This window comes from Perca fluviatilis, chromosome 17, assembly GCF_010015445.1.
Source record: "Perca fluviatilis chromosome 17, GENO_Pfluv_1.0, whole genome shotgun sequence".
Lineage (NCBI taxonomy): Eukaryota > Metazoa > Chordata > Actinopteri > Perciformes > Percidae > Perca > Perca fluviatilis.
In genome coordinates, this window is record NC_053128.1 from 35,780,593 (window position 1) to 35,794,541 (window position 13,949).

Here is a 13,949-nt window from a genome sequence, read left to right on the forward strand (position 1 = left end):
GCAGAGATATATAGAATTAAGTATAAACTTTGTCCCGGTGTGAATCTATACCCAACATCCTGTACCGAAAGGTTTCAGGACGAATATCGTTACAGCCCTAATAGATGCATTTTAACATGACACAAACTGCAAAAGGTAAGTTCAAATTGTTCTCTACTTGTGTGATTTTGAAAATTTATGTTGAAACACCATGTTGCCTTCACTTGAAACACAGTAAACACAGTCCCACTTGTACCAATATACCAGTTTACCTACTGTTTTTAACTAGAGCTAGTAAGCTAGATGTATTTATCCAAGTGTTGTCAGCAGATAAAATGTTTCAAGTGTATTTCACGAATAAATCCGACATCAGCTGATCAATGTCTCACATTGCCAGACCTTCCTCGACAGCGTTTCGGGGCGAATACCGTTACAGCCCTAATTGATTATATATATTATTATACCATGACACAAACTGCAAAAGGTAAATTGTTCTCCACTTTTTTTAATTGTTGAGACACATGTTGCCTTCACTTGAAACACAGTCCCACTTGTACCAATACACAAGTTCACCTGCATGTTATTTTATATTGTAGCACTGCATTGATTGTAAGCCTGGGGTAGTTAGCTTGGGCTAGTAAGCTAGATGCCTTTATCCAGGTTTTGTTAGCTAGGGGAAATTGAACATTGAATTGAATTAGGTGGGTGTTTAACTAGAAGTAGTATGGTTGTAAGCCAGGAGAAACTATCTAGGTGTTTAGACAAGGTTTTGTAAAGTTAGCTTGTCAGTTTGACTTGGTGAAGATAGTTAAAGTTAACGCGAGCATTTAGCTTTGTTAGTGAGGTAAGTGTTGTAGTTAGCTAGGTGTCATTTGAATTCAGTTAGCTTGGCTTCATGAGTCTGTTCACAATGTCAACATACAGTTTAAAACAAACAGTCGTTCATTAAGCTTGAATTGACCCGGCTGAACAATGACCAGTAACTAGCTGAATTAAGATTGTAGCAAAGCAGTGATTTTAATCCTAGGCTAGTTAGCTAGATGTATTTATCCAGGTGTTAGTTAGATTTATTTATCCAGGTGTTGTTAGCTAGATGTATTTATCCAGGTGTTAGTTAGATGTATTTATCCAGGTGTTGTAAGATTTATTACAGGTGTTGTTAGTAGATATATTTATCCAGGTGTTAGTAGATGTATTTATCCAGGTTGTTAATTTACCGGTTGTTAGATGTTATCCAGGTGTTGTTAGTAGATGTATTTATCAGGTGGATGTATTACAGTGTTAGTAGATGTTATCCAGGTGTTGTTAGTGATGTATTTATCCAGGTGTTGTTAGCTATATATTATCCAGGTGTTAGTTAGATATTTATCGGGTTGTTAGCTAGATGTATTTATCCAGGTGTTAGTTAGATGTATTTATCCAGGTGTTGTTAGCTAGATGTATTTATCCAGGTGTTTAGGATGTATTTATCCAGGTGTAAATTACGGGTATAAATGTATTCACAGGTGTTGTTAGCTAGATGTATTTATCCAGGTGTTAGTTAGATGTATTTATCCAGGTGTTGTTAGCTAGATGTATTTATCCAGGTGTTAGTTAGATGTATTTATCCAGGTGTTGTTAGCTAGATGTATTTATCCAGGTGTTAGCTAGATATATTTATCCAGGTGTTGTTAGCTAGATGTATTTATCCAGGTGTTGTTAGCTAGATGTATTTATCCAGGTGTTGTTAGCTGTATTTATCCAGGTGTTAGCTAGATGTATTTATCCAGGTGTTAGTTAGCTAGTGAGCTTAGTTAGTGAGATAAATGTAGTTAGCTAGATGTACTTAGCTAGGTGTTATTATTTGAGGTTTAGTTAGGCTTGATGGGTCAGTTCACTGATGATAACAAGGCAGCTTTTAATCAGACATAATTATGACGCACACACGCACACACACACACACACACACACACACACACACACACACACACACACACACACACACACACACCTGATTCCTCATGAATACAAAAGAAAAATATAAAACTGATTTCATAAACCAAGTTAACAAAATAGACAAAATAATCAAATCAGTAAAAAATTTAAAAAACAGAAAATATAACACTAACAGAAAAGAAGATCCCAATGCACATTCAAAACAACAAAAATAAACTTAACATTTTACAAATGAAATCCACAAAAAACAAGACATTCAATAAAACAACTATCACAGTAACAACTCAACACTATTGATATATTAAAACATGAAACTAACTACAAAAGGTAAGTTCAAATTGTTCTCCACTTGTGTGTTTTTGAAATGTTGAGACACATGTTGCATTCACTTGAAGGTTATTTGGTCGTATTTTCAACAATGAATGACGACCACAAAAAATGCATTTGAGAAATTTAAGTCACGAGAACACTGATACTGTGCCACTGATAACAAAATTAAGGTATGGAAAATTAAAACGGTAAGTTCAGCATCAACATATGTCACAATTTGTTAACTTGGACATTTTCAGAAACTGATCACTTACCTGATTTAATAAACCAGTTTATCTGCATGCTTCTTTAATAGTGTAACACAGCATATTTATCCAGGTGTGATTAGCTAGATGTATTTATCCATGTGTGATTAGCTAGATGTATTTATCCAGGTGTGATTAGCTAGATGTATTTATCCAGGTTTTAGTTAGATATACTTATCCAGGTGTCATGAGCTCAGGGAAAGTTTGCTTTAAATTGAGGTAGTCGGGTGTTAAGCTAGAAGTAGTATGACTGTTAGCCAGGTGAAATTATTTTGGCATTTAGACATCTTGTAAAGTGAGCTAGAGCTGGTCAGGTTGAGTTGGTGATGACAATTAGAGTTAACATGAGTATTTAGTTTTGTTAGTGAGATAAATATAGTAAGCTAGAGGTACCTAACTAGGTGTTATTATTTGAGTGTAGTCAGTACGGCTTCAGGGGTCAGTTCACTCAGGAAAACCAGACAGTTGGATGGGGGTTTATGATTGACTGCTGAGACACACACACACACAGAACACAGAACTTATTTAAAGAGAATACCTAAACTTATGTTCTTATGTATGTATGTCATACTAAATATATGAATGACTTTTTTTTTGTTTAAACACATCAACTAGATAACAGAACAGAAATCATATTTTTACAGAAAAAAACAAACAGGAAACTTCCCAGTTATATAACTTAATTTAATTTAGTTTAAAGTTAAATCAAATTCAACCAATACAAAAACAAAATCAACAAAGCTAAGTAATAAAATGTCATGTATCATGAAACTATCAATATGTCGCTTCACACAAAACAAGGTTATGCTAAAACTTGAACAAATGGAGAAAACAACTTACTTAATAATTACTTAATAATTTCAATACGTTATGACATGTAACCAAGTGGAAAAGGTAATTGCATTGTTTTTTTCTCATTCTCATCATTTAACTCGTCTCGCTTAGATTGGTTAGATTTTGAAAAAAATATCATACCAGGTGATTTATTATAATATTCCCCACTTCCTTCTTTGTATGCTCGCAATACCAAGCACACCATGTCATGCGTTTGCATTCAAGTGTTTAACACTGATGCTTTATGACCAGTGTTGGGAAGGATACTTTCAAAACCTATTTCGTTACAGAATACAGAATACATGCCCACAAATGTAATTTGTAACGTATTCCGTTACGTTACTCAATCTGAGTAACGTATTCTGAATACTTGGATTACTTCAGGATTACTTCTACATTGAATTGCGTTTTATAAGTCTATGAATGCGGCTATCACATCCAGCTTACTAAACAGGCATATTATGGTGTGTTCTTTTTATTCCAACTAGCTGAATGTGTACCTGAACAAGCAGATAGATTATTGTATTGGTAGTCCCGAACTGCATACTACAAAAATCTAACTGCGCTAGTAAATAGCTAGTAAATCAGCACCTAGTAGAATGTAAAGTCCCACGTCAATGTTAAAATAGCAAGGTGACCAGTAAAACTACAGCAGACGACTACACCTGGCTAATTAAAATAATAACTTACTTTAAGATGCTTCTTCAGGTTGGAGGTGGAGTAATTTGGACGCTGAAAGGAGGCTGGTTTCTGGCAAGCAGAGGCTGCACGGCACATAGCTATATTTCATTCTCCCTGTTCGTTCTTTAATGTGAAATGCTGTTTGAATTTCCAAGATAGAAACTTATTCCTGTCCTGGCGCTGTCGTGCCGGTTCCGACTCCATTGTGACTGATCACGAAAATAGCTATTTTTTTCTATTTCATATCGGGGCTTCTGGAAAATGCATTAAGTTGCCTTAATTTATTCAGAGTGAATAAACTCGTGAAACAGAGAAGTATCGTCATGTAATCCATTGATTTTAACAATGTAACTGTATTCTAAATACCAACTATTTAAATTGTAACTGTAACGGAATACAGTTACTCATAATTTGTATTCTGAATACGTAACGCCGTTACATGTATTCCGTTACTCCCCAACACTGTTTATGACTGACAAGAAAAGAACAATTAGAAGGTAAGTTAAGCATCAAAATACATCTTTGTGAACTTTTATCTTTGAAATCATGGATTCCATCTTAGTTTCATTCAAATGCAGCGTTCTCGTGAACACAGTAAATAGTCTCACTTGTACCAAAACACCAGTTGACCTGCATGTTTTTAGATTGTACAGGTAGCCCTTCAGTGATTGTAAGCCTGAAGTAGTTAGCTAGGATTATTTAGCTAGGTGTATTCATCTAGATTTAGTTAACTAGGGGGACATGATCATTACCTTGAGATTTACTTACTTACTTACTTACCTTGAGATATGTTTTGCTAGAAGTAATAGTGGTCATGTTCAGCATTTTTTTATTTTAAGTAAAAGCTTACAAAAGTATAAACGTGTGTGGCCCTTTAAATATGTTTAGCATGAAACTGACCGGGGAAGAGTGACTGTATCTGTATGTATGATGTATTTTTGTATTATATGGGCTAAAAATGATACACAGAGTTTTAAATATCTGTGATATATAGAATCTGTATAGTGTGTGACATATACATGCCATGTCGGGGCAATGTAGGTTTTCCACCAGTCTGTTTGAATCAGGTATAACACCTTGCTCCCATAAAGAGCTGTATCTCTAGCATCCATCTGTCCGTCTACATCATCTCATCACATTTCTCTAACTGCTCATGTGGAAATAAGAAACTGATTGTTTGCAAGATTGTTTGTAAACGTATAAACTTTAAAAGGGGATTTTATGTCAGGTGTTGTGTTTACAGGAGTTATGGAGAGATTCATCTGTGTCTCTGTCTGTCTGTCTGTCTGTCTGTCTGTCTGTGTGTGTGTGTGTGTGTGTGTTTAGTCCTACCCCAGCTGATGAAGAAGGCCTCAATTGATGAGGAACTCCTGCGAGAAACAGAGGCACTTGTTTTTCTGAGCTCAGATGCAAAGAAGAAACGATGCTAATTTCTTGTAGTTTTCTTCACTGTTATAGTTGACATAATGTTGAAAATCAGAAGAACGAAAACAGCAACTTTTTATTTCTATCAAAAACAAACTTTAACAGACACCACAAAGGTAAGATTTATGTTTTATCAGAAATGTTTTCAAACCGTTTCTTCCAGTTTTATAAGGGAAAAGATTTCAGTGATGAAGACTATGATGGTAGTTTAGTTAAATGAACGTCTGGTATCTTCCTCACCTCCAATAAAGAGCTTTTCTGTGTCAACATTCAGGACTGTCTACCATGCTCTGAATGAGACTGAACCAAACATTTCCCCAAATTTATATTTGAAAAGCTTTTCTTTCTGACATTCTCAATGTTGTTCAATATATAAACATTTAACTCTTCTGGATAATTTACCGATCATATAAGTTCTGAATATCTTTATAGTATGTGAACAAATACAAGAAATCTGACTCTGGTTTTTGGTTGCTGTCAATGTAACCTCCATCCAGAACCAGACCCACAGCTAAGATGAACAAAGACAGACCAACATTTAACTACTTTTTACAGTGTGATGGCCAACAGGTTCCCATGGTAACAACAGCCAGCAATGGTAACACTGTACACAATGTCCCCCTATTCTGTTTAGTACACAGGTTAGTTTACAGTCCAACACATTTAAAACTATTCATACTCACTGGAAGCAAATAGTCTACAGTACACTGGTCATTTGATTATTAATCTACATATTTATTTACTTTGAGCCTTACACTGTTTAAATGGAGTGCACACATTTTAAATTGTATGGTCGAATAACCATTGTTGTGTTATATTAATCATCATGTTGTTATATTAATCATCATGTTTTGTTCTTTGTTACCATGCTGGAGGGCCGGTCCTTCCTGGTGGAGAAAAGGAAAGGCCAAAGGTGAAGGACTGTTAAATCCTGTGGCCTGTTAATCCAACCATACCATGTGCTGCTGTGTTGGAGGGGTGGTCTCGGTTGCAGGTTGTCCTGCAGATAACACAAACAAACACCTGGCCATGTGCTGTTTGGATGCTCGTATAAGAAAACAGCAGTTATCTTTAGTTATTGTGGCCTCCATGTTTCCACCCACCTGATGCTCTCGGCTACGGCCAACCGATGGTGGCAGTCATGCAACAAGTTGTTATGTCAACTGACGTTTGATGGAGGCGACTTTGGTTAACTGAACATATGTTAATGACAATAAACTGTTTATTGAGGACAAACGCCTCTGCCAAGAAACATGCACAGACATAACATGTTTAAAATCATTCATACATAGGCCCATGTATAAAAAAACAATATAACAGAAGAAGAAGACGCATCCCGACCATGTGAACGCTGCTAGTCGGAAAAACAACGTAACCACGGGGTCGGTGCCGGTTATTCCGAGGTGGCATGAACGCGCCCGACATGAATGTCCCCTTGTGTCTGATTCAATCAGGTCAGTTTGTTTAGTTCACATCCTGTTTTGTTGTTGCTATTTTGAGTATAGTTATATTTTGTTAACATCTTTTAAAAAGCCCAGATATTAAGTTCTTGGTTAATATTGTTTAGCATTTTTTAAGGTTAATAAAAAAAAAAACTCTTTCAGTGAAAACTCCTGTTCTCTTCATTGCTTTGTCCCTGACATGAAGATATAAATATAACTAGATATATATTAACCCTCCTGTTGTCCTCGGTCAAATTTAATTTTTTAAACTTTCTACATCAGGGTTTCTTTCAACCAAAGTGAGCAAAAGTATTATTATCATTGACTTTTGGGTGTTTTATTCAATTTTATAGCATTATTCTGACTAAACTTTGACAGTCTGTGATTATCCATAAACAACCTCTGATCTGTATCTGTAAATACATTGAATCACTCAAAATCAAAAATAAAAGTACAACATGAAATGATCAACATGTTTCCATATGGCCAGGGTCTTCTGAAATATTATAACTAGTCATTAGTCATTAATATACATGAAGACACCAGGGTATATAACATATAATCACATATATTGATTATAATATACATCAAATCAAAGTCCATGAAAGTGTGCAAAAGTGTGAAAGTTGGCTTCAGCTCCAACAAAGCAGAATATTTCTGTCTGAGTCAAGAGAAGAAAACATCATCTGGACAAACTGATTAACAAGCTGAGGAAACATTATGTGTAACTGTGTAATATGGATACACTCTCTCTGTCTGTCTCTCTCTCTCTAATGAAGGCAAGAAAAGCCCTAAAATTATCTAAAAATGAACAAATGACATCAAAGCAGATTTTAAACATTTCAAAAAAATCATCTTAAATTCCTTCCTTAAATATTTTATGAAAGGAACCTTTAACACCAGATTAATACTAAACTATGTACTGATGGGAAACTACCATACATACAAGAATGAAACAATACATTTTTTAAAGAATAATAAACATTTCAGCAGACACACACATACTTCATTAATATAAACTGTCCATACTGTAATGATAAATAACCCCTTATATATGTGAAGAATAGGACAAAGCACTAGTTGATCTCATAGTTGGTTCAGTTTTAGTAAACTAACTAACCACACAGATGGACTTGAGATCTTTCTCCTGTAGTTTAACTGTTCACCTTGCTCCAGTGATGAGCAGGTGTAACTCCAGGACACTGGGACATGTCTTTGGGTCAGCAGTCTAGACCTCGGTAACCCTCTAGTCATTTTCCTTTCTTTTGTACATTTGAGATAGTTCACTATACATGTACTGCAGCCCAGCCTGAAATCCTTCATCTTTTCGACTTGCTACTACTCTTCGACTTGATTTGTTTTAGACGGTTGACCTTCTCTGTGTCATGTTTCTTCTCCATCTCCTCAATCAGGAGGTCCAGGTGGACATAAGTAGACAGTGAAACATCATTCAGGGCGTTCTCCTCCAGTTTGACAACATGATGGTAGGCTTCATACAGTAAAGCTGTTTTGTTTGCTTCAAGGGTTCTCTTCTCTTTCTGAAGAATCACCAAAAAGGCTCTCTTTCTTCTCAGTCTCTTTATTCTTTTCATCCTTTGCTTTCACATCTTCTAGAGTTTTTTTTTACTCTCCTTGTCTTGGTCACATACTTCCAGTTTTCTTTCACATGAGCTGATGCAGGACACTTCCTGGTACATGAAGTGCAGTGGCCATCTTTCATGACCTCACAGTGTTCTGGTTCCCAGGCCATTGTGCATCCAGGAAAGTGACAGTTCTCCTTACAGACAGTACAGCAGACAGCTCCTTCATAGAACGCCAACCCCCACATCCCACCATCAATAGGTTCTTTATCTTTGTAGGGCTCATCAACATCTAGATTGAACTTCTCATTGTTCTTCATCTCTCGTTCATACTTCTTCAGACCATCCTGAGTCTGTTGGATCTCTCTTTGCTTTAGATCAATCAACTAATTTCTCTCTTTCAGGTTTTGGATGCAGACTGTCAGGCTAATTCGCCCCTTCAGGACATTTACGGTTGTCTCCAACCTCTGAGGTTCAGTTTTTACCAGAAGGTTTGTGAACTGATTCATTCCTTTCATTGATATTTTATCTACATCTTTGAGGTCTTCTGCATCCTCTATCCTGTCTTCATTCTGGCAGTTATGAAACAGAAAGTGAACAGGTTGATTCTTCTCATTTCTGGCACATTTAATCTTCGCAGCCTCAAGAACATGTAGAACATTTTAGGTGTTCTTCCATTTGAGTGTGTGATGAGGGCGACTATATTCTTCTCTATGTCTTTTCCAAACAGAGAGATCACTGAATCAAAGATGTACCTCTGACGGTCACTCAGTCGAATCACACTCCCATTCATCACCAGACCCACTGCATTAATCTCATGAACTCCATCCTTTGACTGGAACAAGTCAAATAATCTTTGACTGATGAAGTCATCTTCTTTGGTCCCTCTGGTGTCTTCGTATCCAGGAGTATCGATGATGGTCAGAGAGTAGGGCAGAGATTTATCTTCAAACCCAAAGATCTGATAAACAATCACATCTGATGTCTGACTTTCTGATTGACTTCTCTTCTCCTCCTCTACGATCTTAAACCAGACATCATCCTCCCACTCCACTCCCATGGCGTAGTTGACCAGAGCGTTGACCAGAGTAGATTTTCCTGTTCCTGTTTCACCAACAAGTAAGATGGTTTTGTTTTCCTTGTTTGGAGTTTTTTCACCAATAGTAATTTTTGTCAGAGTTCCAATCTTCTCTTTCTTTGGTATCAGCTGGTAGACAGCAGGAGATCCTGAATGGGTAATATATTTGTAGGGGATGTTGTCATATTTGGATGAGGTGTTCCTGTAGAAAAGTAAATACCAGAGCTTAAAACATGAATTGGTACATTAGAGACTGGTTAAAATAGCAGTAATAGTAGTAATCATGTGTCATAATGTAATCTATTGAGTTTAGATGAAACCAAAACCCCTCAGAAAGGTATGAATGTGGGCGTCGGGTAGCTCCGTTGGTATAAAGAGGTTTATTCCTCGAAGGGAGAACTGCTGGCATCTTCTTTTTGTTAGAAAACAGCATAACTTTGTTTTTTTTCAGCATTTAACACCAGTTTGAGATGAACAGGTGTGACTGTATAGCGTCAGATTCAGTCTGCAGATGTTCAAAGACCAGGGCAACAGTGTTTGCACGACAATAAACAATTATGTCATCTTTGTCATGCTCTGTGTACGTTCCCATAAAATGGTGCATTTGGTGTCATTTCACTCTTGTAGCGCACTAAATGGAATATAATGTAAGTTTTCTCTATCTTAGTTATGTAAAAGAACAACACAAGATAAATGTATTAGAAAGATATTAGACATGAAGAGCACCAGAAAGACACTTTCTACAGACAACCGAGCAGCACTCCATGAAGACTGTGAAAACCTATTTATATTTGTTAAATTAGAAAGTGGTTATGAACTACAGACCCCTGTCCTTGTTGTGCAGAAAACAAGATGCAGTTCAATATAGTCTGCCCTTTGCTACAAAACTTGATTTTTGCTGGTGCCGCACTGACATTGGGTTAACTGTCTGAATGATTTTAACCATTTAAAGCTCAGCTTTTCTTAGACATGAGTAGGGGGGGCGACAAGGAAAAAAGGTTGGGAACCACTGACCTAAAGGTAGTGGTCCGCAATAAGATAAGTTTGTTTGTTTAGTTTATGTAAAGAAATCAAAGTTTCCTATCAAATTCCATTGAGAATACATAATTGGCATTTTAGTCATTTTAGGTATTTTGTGTCTTTCTAGTAAACACAGCATTCGTAGATGGGAGTAAAACATGCTCTGGTTTATTGGCATTTCTTTAAACCAATCACAATCATCTTGGGCAGAGCTTAGCTCCGGATGGAGTTGCTGTCGTGCAACAGAAAACTCCGATTGGACAGATAGTCTAGCTAGCTGTCTGGATTCATCTGGAATTTCCTGCGGAAGTGGAATGTCATATATATGTCGTCGATATAGACTAGTTGCGCATTAATGTGGTAGTGATACAAAAATGGGTATTATTCAAAAATGAAATGATCTTTGGGCACCCGGGTAGCTTAGCTGGTAGAGCTGGTGCCCATATAGAGAGGATTATTCCTTCGATGCAGAGGCCGAGGGTTTGAATCCGACCTGCGGCAGGTTTCCTACATGTCTCCCCCCCTCTCTCTCCCCCTTCATGCTGTCCTGGTGATTAAAGGTGGAAATGCACGAAACATAATCTTTCAAACAATAAAATGATCTTACACAACTCAATAGAAGAATTGTAGAATGGAGGAAAAGAAAAGCAGAGGGAGGTGAGGAGGAGGAATGTGAAAGTTGCCGTTGGCTGCCACCCAGGGCCAGTCTTTGTGGTAATGAAGCGTTAGAGGCAGTGTTACTGCTCCCAGATTTCGTGCGGCTTCTTTTAATAAATTATACAGTCCCTCCAGGATTTTGCGATGTCGCAATCGCGCCAATTCATGCGAATTCAACCAATCACCGCGACTTTGGTGCGACTCGCAATTTTGACCAATCACAGCAACTTTTCTGCAACTTTGACCAATCATCGCGGTCTCCTGCAAAGCGTCGTCATACGTCAGCAAACTCACTTCCTTGTTTGTTCAGAAGATGCAGCAGCATACGCAGCAGACATGTGTGCTGTCAACGTCTCACATTTACCTACAAAAATAACAGCAAAGGACCGTGAAAAACAGTATGTTCTTTACGAAAGCGGGGGTAAACTGTTTTGCAAGACGTGCAATATTGTTGTCGAACATAAAAGGAAATCGACAATTGACAAACACTTTGCCACCGCTAAACATACGCGGAGAATGACAGAAACGCATGGAGGATGTAGTAAGACGAGACAAATCACTGTGACACAGGCTGTTGCACCACATATTATGCTAATTTTCAGGTTTATAACTGTAGACTTTCTGTCTAGACTTTAACGATTTAAAAGTTGCTGAAGTTGCTGCCATTTCAATCCTGGCTGTCGGCTCTCTGCAGCGGGTGGGGCTACTGCTCCGTTCCCTCCGCGACTGACGTTGGCCCACACACAGACACACACACACACACGGTGGATGCAGGAGAAAAAGGAGATGAGACGACACAATGACCTAAATTGAGGACAGCCACGCTCGTTATTGTAAGTGCAATGATAAGTCAAAGTCAGTACTTTATCAAACTGTATGAATGTGAGTCCCAGGCCAGGTTAGGAAATTAACTAACAATGTAAAGATCAACAAGCCACTGATAGATATTTTCAAATTTGATTCATTCAATAAATTATTATTTTTTGTCTTAAATTCACCAGCCATTTTCATATTATACCAACATTTGCAGCATCCTGAGCCTTTTTGGTAAGGTTACTAGGAAAACTCAGCCCAGGATAGTTTTATTCTCCCCAAAACATGTTTCCATTTTATTTTTAAAGAACTATACTCTGAATGTTTGTTGCAACTTCATTGCAACAAACATACAAAATACATCGCAACTTTTATCAAAATTTTTTACAAAAGCTCCCGCGAAATCAGGCTTTTTGGACTGCAACAATCTAAAAAAAAGGCAGCGAAATCCTGGAGGGACTGCTTATATAAGGAATTCATTAAATATTGGGTTATAAATGCATAATATGCAAAGATATATAAAAGTAATTTGCTCGGGTCAGTTTGCATGACATGCAGAGATATGAAACAAAGTCATTCTCTCGGGTCACTTTTGCCCCCTGTTGTACATCAGAGGGTTTAAAACCAGGTAGCAGGTTGTTTATTGCTTTATACATTATTGGTGCTGTTTGAAAATGAACCAGATCAGTGAATATCAATGTTTATGATTTGAAGAATTATGAATGTGTGTGATCCCTATAACCGGTATAGAGCTCAACAGTGACCGCCCATTTTCTGAACGGCCCTGCCTCCGGACGTGATTTCCCTCTGTTCAATATCTCTGTTGATGTTTGATTAAATGCTGATATATATATATATAGAGTTTTAACCCTGGAACCGAGCCATCCAGCTACGAGAGGAATCAGGAACATAAAACATTTGATTTGGTGCAAAAGACATTTTGAAAACAGCAAAAAAGTCAAAGGACCAAGACTGTTTACAGTAACTATCAGAGACTTTGATGGTAGAAGCTCACTGTAGCCGTACGATAAACATTTCCATGGTAACCCTGAGTTGGACCAATCAGAGACATCACTGTTAGGCTTAGGATTGTGGGTAGTGTAGTATTTTCCATGACTTGGTTTGTTTTTTTAAACCAGGTTGATTTCATACAGATTTGTGTCTTCTACCGGAGCAGAAACCGTCGTTTCACATCCTCAGAGCTCGGGGTCGGTCTACCTCAGATTGTCTTTAGACTTTATCTCTGATAATCAATCAATCAATCAAACTAATCTAGTGTGTGTGATATGTGGAGAGTTAATAAATATGTAACATGGTTCATATATAATCCTTCCATAACTAATCTAGTGTGTGTGATATGTGGAGAGTTAATAAATATGTAACATGGTTCATATATAATCCTTCCATAACTAATCTAGTGTGTGTGATATGTGGAGAGTTAATAAATATGTAACATGGTTCATATATAATCCTTCATAACTAATCTAGTGTGTGTGATATGTGGAGAGTTAATAAATATGTAACATGGTTCATATATAATCCTTCCATAACTTCCAAAGAGACCAGGGCAGGTGTGGAAGTGACCTTTTATTTAAAGTTGTATATACAGCTATCCGTCCTGTCCAGTGGTTCTTTTAACCTGCCTTTAATATCTGGCCTTCTTTTATATAACCAAACTCGGTTTTTTAAGGAGGTTTTTAAGTGTTTTAATCACACCATCAGTCCCCTTGTGCCTGTTCCCCTCGCAGCAGCCATCTCGGGCATTGGGTTTTAACCCAAACCTAACCCTCCCCAACCTAACCCTAACCCTTTGAACCCTCTCCAACCTCTGAACCCTCCCCAACCTAACCCTAATGGAGAACTTCAAGTGACGCGCGCTGGCCCGTCCTTCTGCCTTTGGCTTTTAATATCAATCTCACAGTCGTCAGAT

The 13,949-nt window shown here is 37.4% G+C and overlaps 1 protein-coding gene and 1 pseudogene across 2 annotated transcripts in view; both read right to left on the bottom strand.

Moving 5' to 3' along the window:
* LOC120545322 (molybdopterin synthase catalytic subunit) overlaps positions 1–13,949 on the bottom strand; it is a 346,107-nt gene that overhangs the window by 90,776 nt on the left and 241,382 nt on the right. The window lies entirely within an intron of this gene.
* LOC120545297 overlaps positions 8,746–13,949 on the bottom strand; it is a 10,823-nt pseudogene continuing 5,619 nt past the window's right edge.